Genomic DNA, 19,726 nt, shown 5'->3' with positions numbered 1-19,726 from the left:
ATGATGTGTTGTAGAAATGAATCTCATTCTTCTTTCGAACTTTTCAATTTCTTTGAACTAGGATGAGCATATCTATAAGAAAAACAAAAATAATATCCAACTTCTCCACCTTGTAGCTTTGATTCTTTAAGGCTGTAAATGTCACATAAAATTCTCCAGCATGATTCACTATACATGAAATCTGCATCCCTGCATAAACATTATTAGAAGAAAACATATCATCAGCATTAAGATTATTTGAGTTCTCTTTTTGAATATGAGCTTCCTTATACACCATGTAATGTCCATCATATCTATCTTCATCAATAGTACCCATAAACTTATTTGCTTCTTGACTATCAACATGTTTCATATCTTGAATCTTAAGAATCGTATTTATCTCTTCTTCCTTTATTAAACATTTATCATCATCTTGATCTTCTGTAGTAATCTCACTTTCAAATATCTCTTTCTTATTACAACTTTGTTCAAGAACAATAATAGTATTGCACTCTTTCCTTTCTTCTTCAAGCTGAGTTTCCGTACTACCGCCATGCCTTTTCCATTCTCCCACAATGGCTGTAATTTTTTCCCATAAATCAGATTCTTCTTTAGAACTTTCTGTTACACATTCCCTAGCTTCATCTTCGTGCCATTCCTCTTGACATTTTTCTTCGTTATGCATATTTAAGGCTTCATTAGTTGCCTCCAAAATCTTTTCCATAGGAGTACCTTCCAACATTGTACTCTTCTCTATTTTCAAAGGACATGTTACTATTCCAACCACAGATTGTTTGCATTCAAATCCAATAGGGCTTGTCTTGTTACTGCTCTCGTCAAGAGATACTTGTTGCACTTCTTGTTGCTGCACTTTGTGTTCTTGCTGCACTTCTTTCAACTTAGCGTCATTCTCCTCAAGTCTCCTTCTCAAATTGTGTATCTCCTCTTCTATCTTGCTTAGCTCTTCTCTTTTTTTTCTCCTTTCTTCTTTCTCTCTTTTCTTCTTTTCCTCTATCTCCTTCTATTTAAAATCCTTTCTCTACCGATAGCTTCTGAAAAGATACAATAAAGCTGCTTCTTCTTGTCCCATCTTTCCTTAGCTAGGTTATTTTCTTCTTATCTAGTCTCCTAGACTTCTTCTTAGGCTCTTCTCTCAATCTTTCACAATCACACAAACATATACATAACTACTTTTTCCCAAAACTTTTGCTGAGCTCTGATACCTAAAATGATGCAGAGCCACACCTTGGAAAACTCAGGAGGAATACTCACTCAACTGAGTTGCTTCAAGGGGCATGACATCAATCAGTCGGGATCGAACTCGAGCCAAACTGAAGATTGGATTAATCAGAATATATAAATCTCCATAGTTTATCTTCACTCGCACACCAAGATCTTTAACCCAGAATGTCCTCAAAGAAAATATATTTGCACTTTTACAAGAGAGACCAAGATTGAATTGCTGCCAAACTCCATAGTTGATTATCTATATCCTTTCTAAGGCAAAAACTAAAACTTTCTCTATTACCCAAATTCGAATGCCTCTCTTACATAGCCGACTGGCTTATTTAAAACTGACTCTCCTTTTCTAATAAAAGGATGAGAAACATTTTTTGTCTTCTATCCAAGAAAAGGATAAGAATCCGAAAACCGCCTACTACCTATTATTGGAATTTGACAATCATGCAGTAGGCCACATGTTTTTTCCGTCTTCTATCCAAGAAAAGGATAAGAATCCAAAACTGCCTACTACCTATTATTGGAATCTGACAATCATTAAACACTCCACCTATGAACTAAAAAAAACTATTCTAATTTAAGATCCACACACTTGGTCCTAGGTGGCTATATCTGGAGAGCTTATCGAACTGCTACTCTAGGTATGCCACCACATGTAGGACATTATTACAAACTTCAAAAACTGAAAGCATTTAAAACATAACATTAAATTTCCTATTACATTTTCAACAATGTTGCCTCCTATAGCATTTCTCTTCTCTGCCACTACAGCAATCAATGCTTATGAGGAAAGCGCATTTGGTAGATATAGACACAAATTGGAGACATGATAAACATATAGTCACTATTCGATGGATATGTGTAAGGTCTAAGTTTTAGCTCATACTGAGTTAATTTTGTAGAGGTTAATTAACCTCACCCAAATCATGTATTTGGGAAGTAGTTATTAATCACAGAAGGGTAGTTCTTAATGTCCATCTCTATATAAGGAATCATCTTATCTTTGTTTAGGGACATCTTGGAGTTTAGAAGAAGGGAACAATATGGAAAAATTTTGATCAGAAGATAATATTTGTAAAGTGTGTTCAAATTTTGTCTTTGTAATAAAAAATTCCTTTTAGGTTCTTGGTGCAAGAAAATAAAGGAATGCACAATTTGAGTTCTCTTCTTTTAAATCTAAATTGTTAGAAATATTGATTCTCTTTACAGTGAGCATTCTTATGGTATTGTGCAGATCTTTATGAATCTTTGGATCAACATTGTACTAGAAATAGTTCTCAAGCATAGTTCTTGATTGTTATTATTAGTGATTTTAAGTTATCCTAGGAAAGCTTTGGAGTTGTCTAGTGTATTCATCATCAATGGATTTCTATTGATCTTTAAAAGTTTGATTTAATTTTTTTAGTTTGTAAAACTTAAAAATTATATCATACGAGGGAGCTACCCTTCTAAACATAGAGGAAGGTTGCATATCAAGGGCCTATCCAACTGTTGTGAATGGTTTGCCACATGCACTCTATTGGGCCATTTTTATAGTGACAAATCTATTTACCAACAAATTTTGGGTGACTCTTATAGGGACTAAAACAAGAAAGATTAATCAGTTGCCTATGATGAAAGAACATAGTATTGTTATACGAGAATGCGCTTCTAGTTCTCCAACCAAATCTTGGTTTCCAAGACACACAAAAAGATATTATTTAAGATTTGAAGACTCTATCCTAGAGTTGTAGATGAATTAAATATCAATATCATCAAGTAAATCATGTTCTAGAAGAAGAAGAAGAATTTGGGGAATTATTGCGAAGATCTCCTATTGGTCAAAATGTTGTACTCATTGAAAGAATAGTTTATATTCCAAAATGGAATAGGAAAAATCTTGGTCACATCCAAGGTCAAGTCAATAATAATCAATAAGTTTGCTAATGAATGTATCTTCCCTTGAATGAAGGTTGGTGATTCTATCTAGAAGATTGAATATTGGTGACTCTATGTGAGGTTCGAATTCAAAACATGGTTTGGTACAAAGGGAAAGTGGAAAGTGATAGTGATAGTGACAGTGATGAGGAATACTTTTGATACTCAAAGAAATAGATTCCTAATGACCATCTATAGGTAGATTTCTTGAAGAATTTCTATGGCGGTAGGAGGCTAGATCCTAGAATGGTTCATCCTTATTTGCTACAAATTTTCCGAAATATGAAAGGAAATGATGGAAAAGATTATGAGTTTCTTTCTCATGATCATGATTCTTTATTTGAAAAAGGTTCAACATATAAAGATAAAGAAGGCCTTGTTGAAAAATATGTTTCATCTGAATCAACAGTAAAGAATAATGTAAATGTTTCTCATGCACCTGAAATACAATCAGATTTCCATTGATCCTAAGAAAGGTAGCTTCTTGAAGAGTTTCTTTAGTGGATAGAAACCGGATTGATCCTAAGCAAGGTAGCTTCTTGAAGAGTTTCTATGGTGGATAGAAACTGGATCTAGAAAAGATCCATCTGCTCCCAACCTTGCAAAAGATAGATGAAGAAGATGGTAAAGATAATTAGTTTTTCTCTCACAAGCCAAAAATCATTGTCAGAAAGAAGTTCCACATGCGAGCATAAGGAAGAACTTGATCAGAAAAATGATTCATCTGAATTGAAGATGGATAATGGTGGTAAAAAAGGTGCCCCAATTCCTACACCTATTGTTCATCAAAATCATGCTTCGATTAACCCTAATTAGGTTGAATTTTTAAAAAGATTCTATGGAAATGCATGCCTAGATCCTAACAAAATACATCCTTCTTTACTTCAAACACTGCAAGAACTTGAGAAAGAAGACCCATGCAAGAACTATTTTCTTGGGAGCAAAACATATCTTGATCCAAATGTTAAAAAGGAGTCATCTAGATCTGTATGCATGAAAGAAGATAAGGATTTTATTTGTATCAAGAAGATGGTTAGGAAATGAAGTTTATAAAAGAAGAAGGATTTGCTAATGTATCAATACATCACTGTGAAGATTTCAATACCCAATAGAATGTATTCAATTATCTCAATCCTAACGAGAAAGAAAAGGAAATATCAAATATTTCTCAAGAAACTACACAACATATGATTGAAGATGAGGTTATTTTGGAACAAGGTGAATTTCATACTACTTTTATTCCTACTTGGTGCCTTAATACTTTAGCGATGACTTCCTCTATGGAGAAGACCTTCGTATTCACTCACCTCTAATCATTAATGATGAGAACTCTATTGCTGAAGTTGATTCTTTAGAATATATTTCACAATCTTCTATTATTGCCACTGATGAAGAAATGACCTCAAGTCATATCTTTCTAACATCTCCCTTAACTCTAGAGATTGAAATCTTTACTTCTAGGGATGTTGAGGAGTTATCTTTTTGAAACCTCCCTTAACTCCAAAGATTGAAGTCTTTACTTATGAGGATGTTCATGAGTTTTCAGAAAGTGATTTGATCATCACAAGAGTAGAAGAGGAATTTCAAGAGAAAGATAATGAGTTCTCAAAAAATCATTTTCAAGGTTACATGCAAATTTGGAATATGAAACTTTCCAATTTTGTGAAGATGGTCATCAATAAGAATCAATGAACCAAATTTGTGAAAACATTGATGAAAAATTAATAATAGGTATGATGGAAATGGGAATTAAAGATAGGCTTCAAGTAAGATAGGATGACACATCAAGTTCTCACTCTTCCTCATGCATGAAACTAAATTTGGAGCATTCAAGTTCACAATTGGAGACTATAATGAAGAAAACTTTGTGACAATATCTTTAATTAGAGAAGTACTTGGCCTTGAAGAAATGTGTTGTGATCTAATGATTGAAAAATGTGAAGATGAAGGCCCACATATGATGATGCTCTTTTAAAAGAATTTCCCTTACATCAATATCAACTGATGATCAATTCTCCTAATTAGATAGACCCATTAAAGGATGCGCATTCATATTGGGATAATTTCATAGAGAATACAAACACAATTATTTGTGTGGAAAAGAATGTGTGTCTAGTGTCAGAAATAAGTTCAGGAATTCATGATGACCAATCACTAGAATTTCAAGTAGAAGGCTTGTTAAGAAGACAAAAGTATCATAAATGCATTCAAAAATTTGAGATCCTTATCCTTCAACTCTTTCAAAATGAAGTCATCAATGACATACAACATTCAAAATAGAGTTGATTCTGAAGTCAGATATTTTTTATGAGACATGATCATATGGATACATTCCTTTATCAAGTGATGTGAAGCATGTTAGGAATCTTAGAATTGGAATTCATAGAGAGGACTTATAATTGAGTCCATAGGAACCTAAAATTTTCCACATGTTCGAGCACTATGGTATTTATTTTCCCTAGCCAGTGAATGGATTTGCATGATTATACGTTGATTAACTAGAGGTAGGGAAACTTGCCTTGTATATAGTCTAGTTAGGAGTTTTTATTGTGTTGTTTTTTTGTGCCTAGCCTTCCTTTTAGTTGTTCCATTTTTGGTGTTCGTTCCCTCTTTTGCAAAGTGGTTCCTCATGTGACTCTATAGCCCAATAATTAAGGCTTTGTTCTAGTTATTTTGGGTTTGAGGTTCATCCTTGTTAGTCCTTGTCCCCAATTAGAGCTAGTCATTTCCCTAGTATTTATCATACCCAAATTTCAAAATTTTCAATCAAAATGTGCAAGAAGACATAAAAATTCAACCTTTAAAGGGTTTAAAGACTTATTGAATTCTTGAGAATCTCACGATTTTAAATCCTCCAACTAATCACTAGCTCTGCCCTACACTTCAAATTTTTGACTTTTGTTTCCTGAGTCTCAAATTATCAATGGTTAATGAAAGACACTTGAATACATGTTTTCAACCAAATCATTGACCATTAACCTTTTAAAAGGTTAAGGTTTGAGGGTCAAAACATGTATTATAAACCATTAACCTTTAAAAAGGTTAAGTTTTAGGGTCCAAAACACGTGTTTCACTTTGAAATCTTAACCTCTCCATCAAAACAAGATTAAGATAAATTTCCAAAACACATATTCCAAATCATTAATGTTAACCTTTCATCCAAAATGGTTAAGGTTAGAGGTTCAAAACAAATAATTTTGAAAGACATTTGAATATAGAAGTAATAGCCGACAACCTAAGCATGTGACTTGCTTGACAAATCAACTTCTATCATTTCCTTAGACCAGCCCATGGAAAATTGGATGGTGTTATTAAATTGCTTTCAAATGAATTGAATTCACTATGCAAAGAGAGTTTGGAGTTTATGGCACCTTGATCAGATATGAAGAAGAAGATGTGATAACTACTTGACAAAATGTTGTTGGAATTTACAAGTGGGAAGATTTACTTCTGAGACGGGGGTGAAGTAGAAGTAACAACATTTAACCTCTAAAACTTTTAGCTAAAATCATTCACATGTATCTAGTTCATCTAATAATCGTGAAAGTAAAGACATGCATGAAAACTGATAACACAAGATTTTGGTAACCTAGAAACCCTCCAAAATGAGAAGGTAAAATTGGGATGCGGATGAAATCCACAAAGTATCACTGTTGCAATATGTAACTATTTAAGGTTACAAAGTTTGACTAATTCCAATGGTCTTCCCTGTGAAAGGCTTGTCATTTTAAAGACTTTACACCCTATTAAAAGTGACCTGGTTAAAGGATTTACAAACACTCACTTGGAATGTTACCCTATTAAAGAATTTAGCACCTTGTTTGAAGGCATAGAACATGCTATTAAATCAACCTATCATCATAGGATTTTCATTCCTAATACAATGGCTAGAAAGTATTAGAAAGTCTTGACCTAACGACTTCCAATCTTCAATTGCTAATTCTAGATCCTTGCTTGATCTGATATGACTCTCCTCAAAATTTTGATAATCTATTCTTGATCAACTAAATTCTATAATGGTGTTCTGCTCTTTCTGAGTCTTTTTACCCCTCTGCACTTTGCTAGCATTCTCCCATAAACTCTTCTCACATGCACATGAATAATTTGGTTTCATCCTCCTTTTAAGGGCTTTGAAGACTTAGGGTTACGTATGAATCTATGATCAATATTCATTCTCTTTTTCTTGCTCAATTCTTTCACTTTTCCTATTGGTTGCATGCTTTCTCCATTTTTCTTATTGGTTTCTTGTTGATTGCATGGGTGATGCAAAAGATTCAATCTTATCTTCAAGATCCTTCAAGATTCATCTTGGTTTGGCTCAAAAATGGTTTACATCTAAGTTTGTGAAGGCTTAAACTCATATGCTGATTTTGTGTTACTTGATACTTACTAATTGCTGATGCTCAACACATATAGGAATTTTGTCTCTCTTGGCTCCTATAGTAATCTATTTCACTTGACATCTGTACTTTTCTTGGCACCTATAGTGACTTAGCATCACTTAACACTCAACACTTGAACTTTTCTCAGCACCAAAACTTCACTTGACACCTATTAAATCTTTCTCTCGGCACACACTGTAGCTCAACATATTTATTATGGCATCAACTTAAGAATTGGTTAAGTGTGTTGACAGTCAATTGTCAAAACCAATCTAAGACCAACAATCTCCCCCTTTGACATGAGTGGCAAAAACACTTAACTAAGCATTATAAATCTGATTTCTATGAGTATACTATGCATTCTATTCGGCATATATACAAAAATTGTTAAAATTTTTGTAGAAGACAATATACCTCAAAAATTGTAACTCCCCCTAAGCCAATGTGCCAATTCTGTTAGTAAAATTCCCTTAAGTTGACTTGTCTCATGCTGGTTCCATTATCTACCTTATCATTCCTTTGCCTCTATTTTTATGTACCCTATTTCTAGTCTATTTTTACTCCACCTTTGTTTTTGCTCCCCTTTTCACAACTTCTTGCAGTTTTTGCATCCTTTTGGCTGTATCTCCTTATTACTTCCTCAAAATTGTGAGATTATCTCTTCGTTACATGAATATGTCCCCCTTTTGGATATTGTTTATTACCTCCATCAAAGAATGTATTATCTCCTCCATTCTTATTATATGTATAATGTTTATATCTCCTTTTTTTTTACACTTATGTCAAAGGGTCCTAAGAATGAATAGAATATTTAGCCAAAAATGGTTTGTTTGCCTCCATTGTCATCTTCAAAGAAGCATCTCAGTTATCTAAGGAAATTTCCAGTGCTTTGTGATGGATGGCTATCTCTATTGCAAGATGTACAAGGCCTTCTAAGGTAGAAGATTGGGGTCTTTCTTTAAAACATTTTCTGCATAGGCCATTTCCTTATGTAATACTTCTAGATGTGAGGTAATGGAAGACTATATTTGTATTTATTTGGCTTTAACATTGGCCTCTTCTACTGTCAATACAACAAACTCCTTCTAAGTGTGAAGTTTTGTTGCAAAATGCTTCTCACTTTGAGCTAGATCTTTAGGTAGCTATGTCCTAGATATCTTAAGATTATGTTCCAAGCTTAGTATTCTTTGGCTAGTTTCTTGTGTAAAAAATATGAGTCACACAATTTGGAGTATAATGAGAATATATTGTCAAGTACTATTTTCACTTTTTCAACCTTTCTAGCCAATTCAACCTATATAGTGCTATCTCACTGGATATCTTCTCATTAACTTTAATTTGAAATTTCTTTTCAAACCACTCTAATAATTTGACATTAGTATCAAGGTCTTTGTTTTGTACCTATTCCACTATGCTAGACAATTGCTCCATGATGGGCTTTGTTTCATCAAGCGTGGGAAAGCTAAATACATCAAGGAATATGTCTTTGATTTCTACTAGTACTTGCTTTTTTTTATACTCATTTTTGACTATCTCCTACTTCTTCTTCCTCTCTAGTGCCTCTTGCACTTCATTTATTTTTGCTAGGTTCATTGTTTTGTAGTCATAACTAGGTATGCCTATCTCCTCATTGAGTGCAGGGTCTCCATAGTGAAGTACCCTTGCTACCTTAGTGGACTCAAGCTTGGTGCTGAAATTTTCAGTGGTACTGCATCAGTGCTTGGTTGCTTGGTAGGAGTCCCTGTAGTGGGAAAATTTACCAGTGTTTGTATTGCTTCTTGCTCTCTTTCCTTGGGGGTTTTCTCCTCTTACTTATCCTTTTCTCTTCTATCTTGAACAATGACAATGATTTGAGGTGCTACACCTTGGCTTTGTTTTGTAGGAACATCTTGTCCTATTTGCTCCTTTTTTGACTCCTCCATAGTTGTTGTTGCTATTGCTATGGAATCAACCTTAGCAATTCTGTCTTGTGCTACTTGGTCTTCTAGTTGATCATCTATGGTTGTGGGAGGTTGTGAAAGCGATTCTTATGTGTTCACCTTCTCCTTGGTAATTTATACTATAGCTTTTCGCAACTCTTCCACACTCATCAAAATATGATTTATGCACAACTATGGTTGCAATGTTGTTTGGCAAAGGATCTCTTTTGAGATCCTCTATAGTTAGTGGATTGATGTTCTCACCTAAGGTGTCAAGAATGTCCTTTACAATTACAATTTCTATAGGTGTTGTATGTGGAGGACCTGGTGGTGACAATTGGGTGTCTTGGAAACTCTATTTTGGTTGTTGCTCCTCAACTATTGCCTCTTCACCTTGCTGTGTCTTCTCCATTGTAGTTACCTCTTCCATCTCTTTCTCTCCTTCTTCATCCTTTTCATATTAATCTTCCTCTTCATCATTTCTTCCCTCAAAGGGATATTCCTGCCCTTCCTTGATAGTAGTCAATCCATAAATTTGTTGCCACATTTGTGTGGATTTCTTCACGACATCCTCTATTTTATTCTGTAAAATACTAAAGGCTCTATATTTGGGTGCAAATTTGCTCCCATGTTTCTTACTAGCCTTTCTTATTTGACCTTTTGTAAGGTTTGGCATCACATGAGCCAATGTTGACTCCCTTATTTCCTTTTCCATATTAAGGCAATAATAGCATTTATTTTCTACAATGGAGCTTAGCTCCTTTGGCATAGAATTGTCTAGTTCAAGTAGGTTAGTCTTGAACTTGGACATCATAGTGTAGATAGACTCTTTGACTATGTTTTGTTCTTCTCTTGACAATTTATTAAAATTAATTCCTTTTAATTCAGTCAAATCTACATTATCTCTAAACATATCAGAAATATGTTCCAATTTAGATTTGGTGGACTGTCTTACCAATTTGAATTGATTATTGTCAGATTCTATCTTTTCTTCATCTAACTTTGGGGGTGCAACATATTTTCTTCTTTTCTTTTGTTATATAGGCCCTCCTTGCTCTGTGGCTTTTTGGTTCCTCTATTCCATTGCCACTTGTGTTGTTGCCTTGGTATCTTCCCTTATAGTTGGCTTGGCTAGGCTAGGCTTTGTTTCTTTCTTCTTCCCTTTGGGTTGTGTAGCTATTTCTATGCTTTTCTCTTCTTCATCATCTTGAGCTTCTTCTTCTTTAGTTGTGCCCTCACCAAATTTGACCTTTAACTTCTTAACCAATTTTTCCTTCTTCTTTAGTGTGGAGGTAGTCTTCAACTCCATATCCACCTTTGACCTTACCACATCATATGTACCAAAATGTGGTGCACTATTGTCAAATTCCTCAGCTAATAATGTAGTTATGGCTACAGATGCCTCATCTATATTTATCTCATAGCCAAGAGGTCTTAGCCATCTAACACTTGGTATGGCTACTTGTATATAAGTATAATCAATATCTACAAGAAAGAATAAATCATTTACATGCTCTTCTACTAATGACACTGGTGTTCTTAGCCTTTGCTGTATGGATTTCTTTAAGTCTTCAAAATAGCTAGTCATAAGGGTCTCAAAATTAGCTTCCATTTTTTCTATTTATTCATTTACTTGAGCTATTATAGATCTATTTTCTTTCCACACAACTTTACCAAAAGATGAAAATTCATCTGTACAAAGAAAAATATACAAATCAAAATTGCACCAAACTTGCATTGTGCTACCTTCGTTCTCCTTATTACTGTTAAGTTCTCATTACTTTTTTTATTACAATTCTACAAGATCATAAGTATGATCATTTTTCACTAATCTATAGCCCACATCGACTCCAATGCATGGAACACTATCAAGTCTACTGGATTGGTCAAATTTATGTGCAATAACTCTAACAACAAAGTCAACAAGAGGGTCTTGGATAGTGTCTATTGTCATTCCTCTCATATTCCATTTGGCACCAGTATTCTTTTCAATTTCTTCCTCAGGACTACTCCTAAGGGTCTTTGGCTGATCTAGGGTTAGGTATCCTGTCACTCTATTTACAACCCCTTTTGTTATTTTTACTAGACCATCCTCCAACCATAAATATCTATCATGTATCCTACTAAGTACTATCCTGATCCATTCAATTTTGAAAACTATGGGGAATTCTAGGACATGCATCAAAACCTTCTTCTTGATGATTTGATACTCTTCTTTCAATAATCCATTTTAACACAATTTTTCATGGGCTTCCCTCATCTCCATATCTCCTATGGCTTCAACTTTTTAGTTGTAACACCTCTTGACATCTTGGACCATAACTACCTTAGGCAATATAACAGATAGGGCTCCGATTGGGTCAGTTTTATATGCCACTTCAGTGATTGGCCAGAAATATAGTTGTTTCACTTCATTTGACACTAGTTGAACCTCAAACAACTCTTTCTCCTGTGGTTCCCTAGAACTAGAAGCCATTTGTACGATCTAGGGTTTGAACACAAAGAAAATATGAAACTGTATAACTTGGCACAAATGTAAATACCTCAAATTCAATGAAATAGTGGTAAATCACTATTGAAATTGGCTCAAATGTTGGATTCTCTACTTTTAAGTTATTTTGCACTCTTCTTCATCTTTTCTCTTCCTTCGTGATGAAGCAAAATGATTCAAAATGCGATAATATACCCTATTTTCATAGCATTTAATGCTTAGTGCATTTACAGTTGTCCACTAAGCTTCTTAAGCATTTATGAATTACTTGGCTTCCATTTTCTTTCCACCACTTAGAATCCATAGAAGTATCCCTCACTCAACTTCAACTAAAAATTCTCTTTACTTGGCTTCCTTTACTAACTCGATTGCAACTAATCATTCGACTTCTACTAATTTTGATAGTCAACTTGACATGTAGTAGGATTTTACTCAGCATCTAAGGGTAGCTTGGCAAAACTTATGAAATCTTGAAATTTTAACTTTGCATCTCTATTCATGTTGACCTCTTCTTTTAGTACGTTTTTTTTTAGGAACAGATGTATGATAAAGCTTTGTATATCTATTCCATATGCCTTGTTGTGCATAGTTTGATGAAGTGTGATCACTTGACCTTTTAGGTGAATTTATTCCTTCATTTGATGTGTTGTTCCCATCTTTCTTTTTCTATGTCTTATTCATTTTTCTTGAAATGTGTTCAACATCCACCTTCTCTTTTCCTTTGTTGATCTCTGAGTTGGGTTCTTTTGACCTTGTTGGGCAGTTCCTGCTAACATGACTAGTCTTCAAACAATTTAAACATGTGGTTTGACTTAACCATCTATTGTAGTTTCCATTGAAATGTGTTCTTATGCAATTTTTAGGAATGTGTCCATATTCTTGATAGTAATGACAACTATACCTGGTGTTGTAGTCCCAATTATAGTGATGTCCATGGTTATTTCCCCTTGCTGGTTGATTAGGTGTCCACGTAGAATTTGATCTACACTCAAAAGCTCTATGTCCATACTTCTTGCAATTGTAGCAATGACCTTCAAATCTTGGTGTATTGATAGTCCTAGTCCTGCAGTTATGTGCTTGATGTCCTTAGTTGTTGCACTCATGGAAGCGACCCACATTCTTGGGTTTGTCATGCTAATAGGCATTTTTGTTCCTGGATAAATTAGAGGTATGTTTTTTTGTACCACAAAAATGATAAATAGGTTTAGTGTTCTTACCTTTGTTACTCCTTTTTTCTACAGTCTTGGATGACTCTCCTTTTTTAGTGTTGATGTAACATAATCCTAAAGTATCATTGCTAGCCCTTGGTGATTTCAGTAGCTGCTCAAAGTATTTAATGGCCTCATTTGGTTTTTTGAGGCTTTCTACAATTTCCTTCTCTCTTTTTAGGTCATTTTTCAATTCTTCATTCTGCACCTTCAGTATAGAGATCTCAATGTCCTTGATGTTCAGTTCATGATGTACATTCCTCATCTGACATAGGGTGTCTAGCTGCATGTTTTAAATTCTTGCAAGTTCAATTGACTTTTCTTCTAGTATATTGGCAAGGTTTCTCTTCTCATCTTCTAGAATAGCCTTATCCTCAAGGACTCTTTTTTTCTATTCAGTTACTTCACAAAGCATCGTGGCTTGTGATTCTTGTTCAAGACTGAGTGTTCTAATTTATTTTACTTGAGCTCTATTCTTCTCTATTAGGTTTTCTATTGTTGCATCAAACTCTTTAGAATCCCCTTTTGAAAACAATTATGAGGTGCCAATCTCCTTGTATTGTGTATCATTCACATCCATGGCAATTTCTCTTCATCTCTTTAAGGATTTTCTTAGTTCTTCTCTTGCTTGTTCCAAGGTGTGTAGAGCTAATTGTACATCAATCGCCTGATTCTCTATGATCTTCCAAAGTTTATAGAATTCTATTTTCAGATCTTTTCTCCAAGTTTTAAGGCTCCTCCTTGTGAGAACTTGGCTCTAATACCAATTGTTGGAATTTACAAGTGGGAAGACTTACTTCTGAGGGAGGGGGGTGCAGGCAGGGCGTGAATCAGAAGTAATAACATTTAACCTCTAAATTTTTTAGATGAAATCATTCACATGCATCTAGTTCACCCAGTAATCATGAAAGTAAAGGAATGTGTTAAAATAGATAACACAAGATTTTGGTAACCTAGAAACCGTCCTAAGTGAGAAGGTAAAACTAGGGTGGGGATGACACCCACAAAGTATCACTACAACGATATGTAACTATTTAAGGTTACAAAGTTTGACCACTTCCAATGGTTTGCCCTGTGAAAGGCCTGTCTGATTAAAGACTTTACACCCTATTAAAAGCAACCTGGTTAAAGGATTTACAAACACTCACTTGGAATGTTACCCTGTTAAAGGATTTAGCACCTTGTTTAAAGGTTTACAACATGGCTATTAAACCAACCTATCATCATAGGATTTTCATTCCTAATATAATGGCTAGAAAGTATTAGAAAGTCTTGACCTAATGACTTCCAATCTTCAATTGCTAATTCTAGATCCTTGTTCTACTTTCTCTATTTTGATCTTTGCTTGATCTGATATGACTCTCCTCAAAATTTTGATACTCTATTCTTGACCAACTAAATTTTTCAATCTTGTTCTGCTCTTTCTAAGTCCTTTTACCCCTCTGCACTTCACGAGCATTCTCCCATAAACTCTTCTCACATGTGCATGAATAATGGAGTTTTGTCCTCCTTTTAAGTGCTTCAAAGACTTAAGGTTAGGTAAAAATCTATGATAAATATTCATTCTCTTTTTCTTGCTCAATTCTTTTACTTTTCCTATTGGTTGCATGCTTTCTCCATTTTTCTTATTGGCTACATGCTAATTGCATAGGTAATGCAAAAGATTTGATCTCATCTTCAAGATCCTTCAAGATTCATCTCGAGTTAACTCAAAAATGGTTTACATCTAAGTTTGTGAAGGCACAAACTCATATGTTGATTTTGTGTTACTCGACACTTACTAATTGTTGATGCTTGACACATATAGGGATTTTGTCTCACTTGGCTCCTATAGTAATTCTATTTCACTTGGCATCTATACTTTTCTTAGCACCTATAGTGACTCAACATCACTTATCACTCAACACTTGAACTTTTCTCAACACCTGAAGTTCACTTAGCACCTATTGAATCTTTGGCTTAGCACACACTGTAGCTCAACATCTGTATTATACTCGGCATTAACTTGAGAATTGGTTAAATGTGATGACACTCAATTTTAAAAACCAATCTGAGACTAACAAATGTTTGACCCACTTTAGACATCATTTGGATTGCAAGATGGTTTAAATAGCATGGAGATCATGCAAATGCACATAGAAGTTGAGTCATGTTGTTCATCTAGTGTAGAAGACAACAATCACTACTAAAGTTTGTGCTGACAAACTTTATTAGATATGTACCTTTATCCTAGTTTCACATACCATATTTCTATTACAATATATTAGATTCTATGATGGTTAAATGTGCAAAAGTCAGCCCTTAGATTATTATCATTGGTAAGCAAGTCACAAAGTAGATGTGTATGTGAATGGTGAAGTTACGACTATAGTCCCAACTTATTTGATGTAATTCCTTGATAGAGAGGCAATGAGCTTGGACATAGTATGTAAACTATTTGAGAGAATGCTTGACAAGTTGCTAGGTCAATAAAATGAAAATATACACAACCCTAGTTTGTGTTGAGTTTGATAATGACAGAGTGAATGGTGCACATGCACAATTACAAATTGAGGCATACAAGATGGCCAAGAAAAAAATAATAGAGTTGGTCATCATGAATTTTTAGAACCCCTAAAATAGTCAAATTTTATAGCTTTAATTGGATATTTGGTGGACATGCTCTCTAGTGCCTTGGTTACTGACAATAATAATGTATTAGTCATAAGATTAGGTGATTGATGTGTTACCTATCTGATAGAAACAATGAAGGAATCAATCTAAATCAACCCCAACACACTTGAAACCATTATTGATGAATACCAACTAGTCTGGGCACCCTATAAAATTTGAGGGTGAACTCATCATAGTGCTTCTAGATCTCATAAACCTTATCTACAATGTTGTCTGCATGCTTTTTGGAGCTAATGAAAAAAAATTAATTAGAAAGGTAAACTGTAGAGAAGGTTATGCTCTAGGATGGATGCATTTTCTTATAGTAATAGAGAAGTACTTAATTATTCCTAAAATTCCTTTGAGATATTCATTTGATAGTATATTCGGAGGTAAACTTTTCAAATAGTATTTGGAGTCCAAGACATTCATGCATTTACTCTCTAGAGTCACCCAAGAGATGGTTACCTCTATTGAAGTACCATTATTTATGACATTACATATCATCAATGCTTATGAGGAAAGCACATTTGGTAGATATAGACACAAATTGGAGACATGATGAACATGTAGTCACTATTTGATGGATAGGTGTAAGGTGTAAGTTTGAGGTTATACTGAGTTAATTTTGCAGAGGTTAATTAACCTCACCCAAATCACGTATTTGGGAAGTAGTTATTAAGCACAAATGGGTAGTTCTTAACCTCCATCTCTATATAACAAATCATCTTATCATTGTTTAGGGACTTTTTGGACTTTGGAAAAAGTGAGCACTAAGCTAAAATTTTGGCTAGAAGATAATATTTGTAAAGTGTGCACAAATTTTGTCTTTACAATGAAAAATTCCTCTCAGATTCTTGGTGCAAGAGAATAAAGGAACATGCAATTTGAGTTCTCTTCTTTCAAATCTAAATAGTTAGAAATATTGATTCTCTTTGTAGTGAGCGTTCTCACCATATTGTGTAGATCTTTATGAATCTTTGGATCAGCATTGTGCTAGTAATAGTTCTCAAGCGTAGATCTTGATTGTTATTATTAGTGGTTTTATGTTAGTCTAGGAAAGCTTTGAAGTCATCTAGTGCATTCATCATCAATGGCTCTCTATTGATGTTTAAAAGTTTGATTTTTTTATCTTTTTATTTTGTAAGACTTCAAAATTATATCATACGAGGGAGTTGCCCCTCTAAATGCATAGGAATGCTACAATTCAAGAGCCTATCCAACTATTGTGAACAATTTTCCATATACACTCTATTGGGCCATTTTTACAGTGACAAATCTATTTACCAACAAGATGCAAGATTTTTAACTTTACAATTTTTAGAAAATATTTTTCTAAAATTTGATTGGGTGAATTAATTAATGGATTTTAAAAATAATACTCTTTAAGACATATTTTTTTATTGAGCTAATGTGATTAATTATTTTTTAACAATTTTTTTGAATGCAAATGCATTGATTTAAATTTTTAAATTTTTAAATTTTTATATTGTATTTTCTTATAATATAATTTTTTGTTATTCATCAATACTAAAATTATATTATTTATATTATATAATTATTTATGAAATATTATTTTATATTATTATTATGAAAATATTACTATTTTAATGTTGTAACTTATTTATATATATAACATACTATAATGAATTTACTAAATTAAAATTAGATTTATATAAAAACCAAAGGCAAGTACTAAGTCATTATGTGACACTTGTTAAACCTTGTTTTACAATACTAGGTTCTATATTTTACATTCATTTATTTTCAACTATTTAATATTAGATTTAAAATATTTTTACATTGAAGGTAAGAAAAATAATATTAACAATTAAGTTAAATTAATTTATTGATGTTGAAAATAATTATATTTACTATTAAATGGCATTCATTAGAATGAATGATTATAATTTTAAAATTTATTGTTCTAATCTTTGTATTTTTAAGTTGTAATGTAAAATAAAATCAAAATTGAATCCAAAATCATCATTCATGTTTTTTAATGATTATATTCTCTAATCTAGCTTTGAAAGCTGAGAATTTAATTATTACTTCATATTTTGAAGTATTAAGGCATTAAGATAATTATGTAATATGTTTCCGTATGGTAATAATGAAGTTAACTAAACCTTAGGCAATTTGAATTATAAATATAACATATCCAAAACAAGAAATAAGTTGCAGGATTTGACTGTTTGGTTGCAAAATTTAAATTTGAGCTTCCAACACTTCTTATTCACTATAATTTATCCAATCTATAATATTTTTGTGAAGTGTTAAATGAAATAATATTTGAAATTAGATTTCAATTTTCATGTGTTTCAACGAGAAGTAGAGACCAAAATTGATGTATCCTTGGCTAGAAATTGACACTACATAGAAGTTAGTGTGAGCAAGTTGGGAGGCTATGAAATAAATATTATTGACAATCTTGTTAATGACAAATTGAAGAACAACTTTGATGGATTCATTGTATAGTATAAAATTATTATGTATATTTCATAGTTGATAGACACACAGACACTAAAGAAATGTCAATACAAATAATTGTTACATGTGTAAAGAAAATGAAGTATAATTTAGTTGGAAAACTTGCATGATATACATGCCAAAATAGCATCATGTTGTGTTAACTATGTGTAAGAGTTGTGACGTAGTGCAAGGAAGGAGAATCCCCAAAGTAGATGTCCTAGCCCCCAACAAATAACTATTAGAATTACAATTAGTCAACATACACTTTTGAGAGGGCGGGGGGGTGTGAATCAGAAGTTCAAACTTTATCACGTAAAGCTCTTATACCATTCATTAGATGCATGTAATGAACTGAAATGAAATATAAAGCAAATGCATCAGAACATATACGCATACGCACTTGATACCTAATATGATTACCTAGAAACCCTCCAAATGAGAAGGTAAAATTGGGGTGGGGATGACACCCATATTTCTTCACTACTACCACAATAAAATGTCACCTATTAAGGTTACAATAAGTAGACCATAAAACATGATCTACCCTGTGAAAGGCTTGCTCTATTAAAGGCTTACAAGAGACTAATAAATCTCACCTTGTCAAAAAAATTTAAGACCCTGTTAGAAGTGTGCTTGGTTAAAGGACTTTAAAACATTCACTTGGAATATCATCATGTTAAAGGATTTTACAATGATTGTTAAGTCGACCTTATTCCAGAGGATTTCACTCTGCTAATATAGTTGTTAGAAAGTAATAGTAGAATGTTTTATCTAATGACTTACAACTTTAACTTGCTAGTTTTAGATCACCATTCTATTCTTCTTAATCTTTTCTGATCTAATTTGCTAATGCTGAGTCTTTGATCCTTTGTTTTGTAAACTAATTCTGAAATTCTTTCACTCTACTAAATCACCTTGAATGCTTTCTAATCAATTCACACCTTTTCTTCCTTATACTCTTTTCTTGCATGCATACATACATACATGCTAAATTATGTGCTTCATCTTGCTTATAAAGACTTTGGTGGCTTAGGGTTAGATGTGAATCTACAACTGAAATTCATTCATTTTTTCACTTAATCCCTTCTAGTTTTTTGATTAGTTGCATGTGTATTACATAGGGAATCCAAATAGGTTCATCTTTATCTTGAAAGCTTGAATATTTATCCATAAGTTAACATAAACATTGAGAAGAACCTCCGTATAGCAATATCGTGAGAATGCTCGAAATAACAGAATACAAAGTGATAGCAGAACTCAGAATGAATCTACAGATCGCAGGCCACTTCGAGGGGGTAACCTCCTTTGAGCAAGCTCAATACAATAAATTCGTCCGTGCCCATCAAGGGCCTCAACCTATTCTTATATACTGGGTACGATCTAGAAAAGTAATACTACCTATGCATGTGGGATAATAAAATATACTCACGGGACGACTTACAAAGCATATGCGTCCAACAACACTAC

The sequence above is a fragment of the Cupressus sempervirens genome, chromosome 7, assembly GCF_028749045.1.
Source record: "Cupressus sempervirens isolate cs-2001-9-10 chromosome 7, ASM2874904v1, whole genome shotgun sequence".
In the NCBI taxonomy this organism is placed as follows: Eukaryota; Viridiplantae; Streptophyta; class Pinopsida; order Cupressales; family Cupressaceae; genus Cupressus; species Cupressus sempervirens.
The sequence above is the reverse complement of the archived record's forward strand: the minus strand, read 5'-3'. Positions refer to the sequence as shown.